Genomic DNA, 7,649 nt, shown 5'->3' with positions numbered 1-7,649 from the left:
GGAGGAAGCTGGAATCGAACCCACAACTTGGCATAGAAGGCAGCATAGCAGAAGCAGCTGGAGTGGTAGAGATGGAGAGAGCAGTACCAGAGGTGGAAAAGCCACATTATTAAATCCGTTGTAATATTGTTATAGAATTTTGGATCTATTCAGATAATCCTCCACAGATTGAGAGTTCTTCACAGCAACACCCTCCCACTACTCAGAAAGCATGTGGAACCAGTAGCAAATCCCCCTTAAAACTTCCTTTTAACAGAAAGCAACCGTCAGTTCCCCTATGGTGACAAAGCATCTAAACTATGCAGTGAACTGAAGAGAGGAAGTGACATCTCCTGCTGTACTGCATGTACGGTTTATGGACATATTTGTGATCTGAAACAAATTAAATCCTTGTTCAGGGTCTGTTTTACAGCTGCAGCATGTCATACTCTCTCATCCATTTTTTTTTGTACTGCTGTGTTAATTTCATGTATACAGAGCAACATGCTGATAGCCTCCTGCCAAGATACTTTACCATTTAAGAGCTGGAAAGGATCTTAAAACCACATTTACACAAAAAACATGCCAGATATCCAGAATAGCATTTTTGCATCCACAATGGACACTTTTTTGATCTCAAACATCCTTCCTGAGAAAAACAATGTAATGTTTTCCATTTATATTTTCTGGGTTTGCTGTACCAATCCACAAATCATTCTTAGAATGAATGAATCGTAGCTGAAACTGAATTCTTATTAGGATAAACTCGCCCCATATATCTAAAATTCAAATGGCAATTAGAGATGGGTGTATTTATGTATTATCAAATATTAAAATTGCTTTCCATACTGACTTACTGCTAATATTGGACAGCTTCTTGTGATAGTGCCCCAAACCAGTAGCTGTTGCAGTTTTCTCTGCTTTCAAAGGTGCAGTGTCTAAGCCAAACAAATCCAACTAGGTCTCATGAACATTCCTAGTGCAAAAGTGCCCTTATGCATGGTGGTGGGGGTGTCATGATTCAATTCAATTCAGTTTATTTATATAGCGCCAATTCACAACACATGTTGTCTCAAGGCACTTCACAACAGTCAGGTACATACATTCCAATTAATATTAACAATTGAACAGTGCAGTCAGAGTTACCTTTTTTTCAAATTGGATAAAAAGTTTTTCTATCTAAGGAAACCCAGCAGATTGCATCCAGTCAGTGACTTGCAGCATTCCCTCCTCCCGGATGAGCATGTAGAGACAGTGGACAGTCACTGGCGTTGACTTTGCAGCAATCCCTCATACTGAGCATGCATGTAGCGACAGTGGAGAGGAAAAACTCCCTTTTAACAGGAAGAAACCTCCAGCAGAACCAGGCTCAGTGTGAGTGGCCATCTGCCACGACCGACTGGGGGTTTGAGAGAACAGAGCAGAGACACAAAAAGAACACAGAAGCACTGATCCAGGAGTACTTTCTATGGGAAGGAAAAGTAAATGTTAATGGATGTAGCTCCTTTAGTCGTTTCACCTAGAAAGAAAGAACAGATAAACTCTGAGCCAGTTTTCAAGGTTAGAGTCTGAAAGAGAGTACATATAATTAGTTACAGTTAAGCTCAGTCAATTGCCATGTCTAGGAGAGAGAAAGGGTTAAACACTATAAGACAGGGCTATGTGGATCAATGGTAGAGGGTGTTGCCAGCAGAAGCTCGGATGATTCCCCTCTCCAGAAAGGTGTCACTGGTAGACACAGAGCCAGGCCAGGTGTAGCTTCTAGGAAGAGAATAGAGAGAACAAGGTTAAAAGCTGAAATAACAGCAAATAATGCAAAATTGGAGAGTAGTGTGAGAATGTAGCGAAGAGGGTGAAAGTAGTCATTATGTCCTCCAGCAGCCTAAGCCTATAGCAGCATAACTACACAGATAGTTTCAGTTCAGATTATTTAGTTAAACGGCGCTTATTTACAACAATGTCGTCTCAAGGCACCTCACAAAGGGTCCCACTGATGGTCATCGTTAAACTAAAAACCACAAGGATTGGGATACCTCTCTCTGTCAGACTGATTATAACCTGGGGCATGTTGGGCATGATTTGGGCATGTATGACACCCACAGGTACTGGAAAACCTGTCTTCATTGTAGATGCACCAGACGCAGACAGAAGCTTCTATGCACTCATAATGGCCATAAATAACATATAACTTCAGTAATTTTTTTTAAAGAATTGAATGCAAAAGATTATGTAGATTTAGAGCCAAATATACACATATGCCCACACTAATATTTAAGTTATTGTTTAGCAAGCCGCACCTTGACCAAAGTTCTTCTTTGTATCCATAATAATCTTCTAACATAAGTTTAACTAGAGATTTAAACACCTTTCCAGGCAAAATTGGTAAGAGTTCATTTAAATATGGAGATTTACCTGAATGGAGTTTTTAGATGACCGGGTGAGGTTTGGGCTTTGAGAAGGCCATTTCAGAAACTAAATGAAGGCTTCATCTGGAGTCACTAAGGCAACCACTATGAGCAGCAGTCTCAGTAATGATGCCCAGACTTCCCTCTCCTTAGACACTTCCTGTAGCTCCTCTGGGGGAAGCCTGAAGCGTTACCAAGCCAACAGAGACATAGTCCCTCCAGAGTGTCCTGGGCCGTCCCCTGGGCCTCCTCTCGGTGGGTCGGCCTGGACCAGTCAATGACATTAAAGTTACTACTGGTGTACTGGTGTCTGAACTGTTAGATTTAATTTTACAGCTAGCATGCATAGATACAAAGCAAAGAAAGCTCAGAATCAAAATTCCAGTCAGAACAATTACATTTAATAAGAAATATTTACACTTAAGACATAATTCAGGAAAAAAAACTGAAAAGAAAAGAAAATTTCAAAAAGAAATATTAGAAATGTAAGCTCTTATTTGTTGATGCCCCATAATTCCTACATTTCCACAACCTGAAATCATACCCATGACATCACAGCTGTCACACTGAGCTGAATAAAGACAGATGATATCTGAGTCACTAAGGAGCCATCTCAAAGCCAAACATGCAGCATGACAACAGGAAGCACTTTCTGATTCCCTTAATCAGAAAGAATAGGAGCAAATACAGGTCCTTCTCAAAGTATTAGCATATTGTGATAAAGTTCATTATTTTCCATAATGTAATGATGAAAATTTAACATTCATATATTTTAGATTCATTGCACACTAACTGAAATATTTCAGGTCTTTTATTGTCTTAATACGGATGATTTTGGCATACAGCTCATGAAAACCCAAAATTCCTATCTCACAAAATTAGCATATTTCATCCGACCAATAAAAGAAAAGTGTTTTTAATACAAAAAACGTCAACCTTCAAATAATCATGTACAGTTATGCACTCAATACTTGGTCGGGAATCCTTTGGCAGAAATGACTGCTTCAATGCGGCGTGACATGGAGGCAATCAGCCTGTGGCACTGCTGAGGTCTTATGGAGGCCCAGGATGCTTCGATAGCGGCCTTTAGCTCATCCAGAGTGTTGGGTCTTGAGTCTCTCAACGTTCTCTTCACAATATCCCACAGATTCTCTATGGGGTTCAGGTCAGGAGAGTTGGCAGGCCAATTGAGTACAGTGATACCATGGTCAGTAAACCATTTACCAGTGGTTTTGGCACTGTGAGCAGGTGCCAGGTCGTGCTGAAAAATGAAATCTTCATCTCCATAAAGCTTTTCAGCAGATGGAAGCATGAAGTGCTCCAAAATCTCCTGATAGCTAGCTGCATTGACCCTGCCCTTGATAAAACACAGTGGACCAACACCAGCAGCTGACACGGCACCCCAGACCATCACTGACTGTGGGTACTTGACACTGGACTTCTGGCATTTTGGCATTTCCTTCTCCCCAGTCTTCCTCCAGACTCTGGCACCTTGATTTCCGAATGACATGCAGAATTTGCTTTCATCCGAAAAAAGTACTTTGGACCACTGAGCAACAGTCCAGTGCTGCTTCTCTGTAGCCCAGGTCAGGCGCTTCTGCCGCTGTTTCTGGTTCAAAAGTGGCTTGACCTGGGGAATGCGGCACCTGTAGCCCATTTCCTGCACATGCCTGTGCACGGTGGCTCTGGATGTTTCTACTCCAGACTCAGTCCACTGCTTCCGCAGGTCCCCCAAGGTCTGGAATCGGTCCTTCTCCACAATCTTCCTCAGGGTCCGGTCACCTCTTCTCGTTGTGCAGCGTTTTCTGCCACACTTTTTCCTTCCCACAGACTTCCCACTGAGGTGCCTTGATACAGCACTCTGGGAACAACCTATTCGTTCAGAAATGTCTTTCTGTGTCTTACCCTCTTGCTTGAGGGTGTCAATAGTGGCCTTCTGGACAGCAGTCAGGTCGGCAGTCTTACCCATGATTGGGGTTTTGAGTGATGAACCAGGCTGGGAGTCTTAAAGGCCTCAGGAATCTTTTGCAGGTGTTTAGAGTTAACTCGTTGATTCAGATGATTAGGTTCATAGCTCGTTTAGAGACCCTTTTAATGATATGCTAATTTTGTGAGATAGGAATTTTGGGTTTTCATGAGCTGTATGACAAAATCATCCTTATTAAGACAATAAAAGACCTGAAATATTTCAGTTAGTGTGCAATGAATCTAAAATATATGAATGTTAAATTTTCATCATTACATTATGGAAAATAATGAACTTTATCACAATATGCTAATATTTTGAGAAGGACCTGTATAAAATGTATATCCACAACTTCTCAGTCACTACTGCTTTCATTTATTCCTCCTAACTCAAATATTCTATACTAAGGTAAATTACAAAGAGAAACAGGTTTTGATTGAGCTAACTACATTATAGTGAAAAATAAATAAGACAATTACGTCTCTCCTTAAAAAGATAATTTTGCAGCAACAATCATTTGTTGTAGCTACCTAAACCTTCCATCAGGCTGCATTCCCTGATCCGCTCATACAGACTCCAGCGATAGCTCAGAAACTCCATCACAGTCAAATCTAATTGGGACTTTTGTTGTTCTGTGTTAACCTTCTCAGTGTCTGCAGAAGGTGGCAGTGGTGAGCATCTCTTGTAAAACTCCCATTTGAAAGATGAAGAGGTAGAATGTAGGCAGGCAAATAGAACTCAGTGCTGGTGATGAAAGTTAGACAGCTCAACATCTGCGTGAAACAGAAAGGCACAAGTAAACTAACTTATTAGCTAATTGAAAAGTTGACCCGGGAAGTGAAAATAAGAATTCCTGCAATCTGGTCAGTGTGAACACATGTGACAACCGTGGAAAGGAATCACGAATCTATGAGTAGATAAGGACATTTTGTTTGGGGGGTGGGGGTTACATTTAAAAGAAAAAGCACTTACAAAAGGAACTTTCTGTTCAACGTGTTAGCAAAACTGTAAACCTGTTCATTTTTACACAGTTGCAGAAGGGATCAAAATAAAATCACCTTACTAAACAATTTAACTAACTTCACTATCAATCTTTGATTGTGGGAGACCTTTAGAGCTTTAACTGTAAAAGTCAAGAAGAAAAACATAATTCATGATATGATCTACTCAAAATCCCAATTTTAAAAGTTCAATTCAAAATATCTTGTATTACAAAATAAATCAAAACATTTTTATCTTCCTCTGGATGCCTTCAGTGGCAAAGCAGTCAGCATTAGTATGTCTGAGGTGTTGGTCATTCTTATAGGAAACAAGGCACGGTGTGGCTCCTGATCTAAAGAACATTTTATAATAAGGAATCATGCTATGATCTGAGGGGTAAATGTTTTAGAATCATATGTAGTTTTAACCTTCTGGACTCATCAGAAAGCCAAGGCTTCTGTAAAATTTCAAGGTAGGTGAAATATTTGGGTAGTTGTATAAACACCACTAGAAGAGGAAGAAACAGGACTGTGTGGCAGCTTTACCTTTGGGACAAACAAAGTTGAGCATCTGTCCAACTGTCCAGTTTTAGTGAAACATCTTCCTCTCAGGTTTCTTTTTATGTGAGATACCAGAATAGGACTGAAAGCTGTATAACCCTCTAAAAATATATATTGTTTCAACAGTACAATTTCCCCCCTCTCCCAGGTAATACACATCCAGACCGGTCCAACCGAGGCCATCTACCAGCCTCAGTTATTTGTGAATCACTTTATCCAGAAGTCAACCTAGTCACTGTTAACTAAATCACATCATCTGTTTACACCCTGTCTTCTGAACTTCACTTTTTGCATATATGTTTGATAACTAGATCCCAACACAAACTTTGGTTTCTACAGACAGGTGAGTGCCAATATTGAAAGGACAGAAAACATTACCAGTGCTAACTGCTAGTACCATGCTGACCTATAAACACTGCATTCATCTCACCACAAGTGCTCTACATCAGATAGGGATGTCTTCTGAAAATCACTAGGAGCAGCCAAACAATGGCCGACATCTAAGGAAGGTACAGTAGGAAGGTCTTTAATACTAAAATATGCTTCTCCTCTCTAACAATATATGGACAAATGTTTAGCAAATGTGTAACTAGTGACAGTAAATATAACTGGCAAAAGGAGAACTTACACCATTAACATCAGAGACAGCTGTCAGAAAAATAGAAATATTGAAATTGAACCAAAACATACAAGAGGTCATCTGATTGGTTTACACCTTTTAGGGTAGTGTTTATTCCAATTCTGGCTTCACTTGATTTTTAAAAGTCCTGCCATAAGTACCCTGGTTCGAATCCAACAGCCTGCCACTCTGGGTCCCTGAGCAAGACCCTTGGCCCCAGAATGCTCCCCGGGCGCCGCACAATGACAGCCCACTGCTCCCTAAGGGATGGGTTAAATGCAGAGGACAAATTCATTGGAATGTACAACTGCAAAGCAAATAAAGATTATTATAATAGTTGAATTTTCATGATAGACTAAGAACATGCCATGATATGTACAGGTCCTTCTCAAAATATTAGCATATTGTGATGAAGTTCATTATTTTCCATAATGTAATGATGAAAATTTAACATTCATATATTTTAGATTCATTGCACACTAACTGAAATATTTCAGGTCTTTTATTGTCTTAATACGGATGATTGTGGCATACAGCTCATGAAAACCCCAAATTCCTATCTCACAAAATTAGCATATTTCATCCGACCAATAAAAGAAAAGTGTTTTTAATACAAAAAACGTCAACCTTCAAATAATCATGTACAGTTATGCACTCAATACTTGGTCGGGAATCCTTTTGCAGTAATAACTGCTTCAATGCGGCGTGGCATGGAGGCAATCAGCCTGTGGCACTGCTGAGGTCTTATGGAGGCCCAGGATGCTTCGATAGCGGCCTTTAGCTCATCCAGAGTGTTGGGTCTTGAGTCTCTCAACGTTCTCTTCACAATATCCCACAGATTCTCTATGGTCAGGAGAGTTGGCAGGCCAATTGAGCACAGTGATACCATGGTCAGTAAACCATTTACCAGTGGTTTTGGCACTGTGAGCAGGTGCCAGGTCGTGCTGAAAAATGAAATCTTCATCTCCATAAAGCTTTTCAGCAGATGGAAGCATGAAGTGCTCCAAAATCTCCTGATAGATAGCTGCATTGACCCTGCCCTTGATAAAACACAGTGGACCAACACCAGCAGCTGACACGGCACCCCAGACCATCACTGACTGTGGGTACTTGACACTGGACTTCTGGCATTTTGGCAT

The sequence above is a fragment of the Girardinichthys multiradiatus genome, chromosome 14 (assembly GCF_021462225.1).
Source record: "Girardinichthys multiradiatus isolate DD_20200921_A chromosome 14, DD_fGirMul_XY1, whole genome shotgun sequence".
Classification (NCBI taxonomy): Eukaryota; Metazoa; Chordata; class Actinopteri; order Cyprinodontiformes; family Goodeidae; genus Girardinichthys; species Girardinichthys multiradiatus.
Note: the sequence above shows the minus strand (reverse complement) of the source record.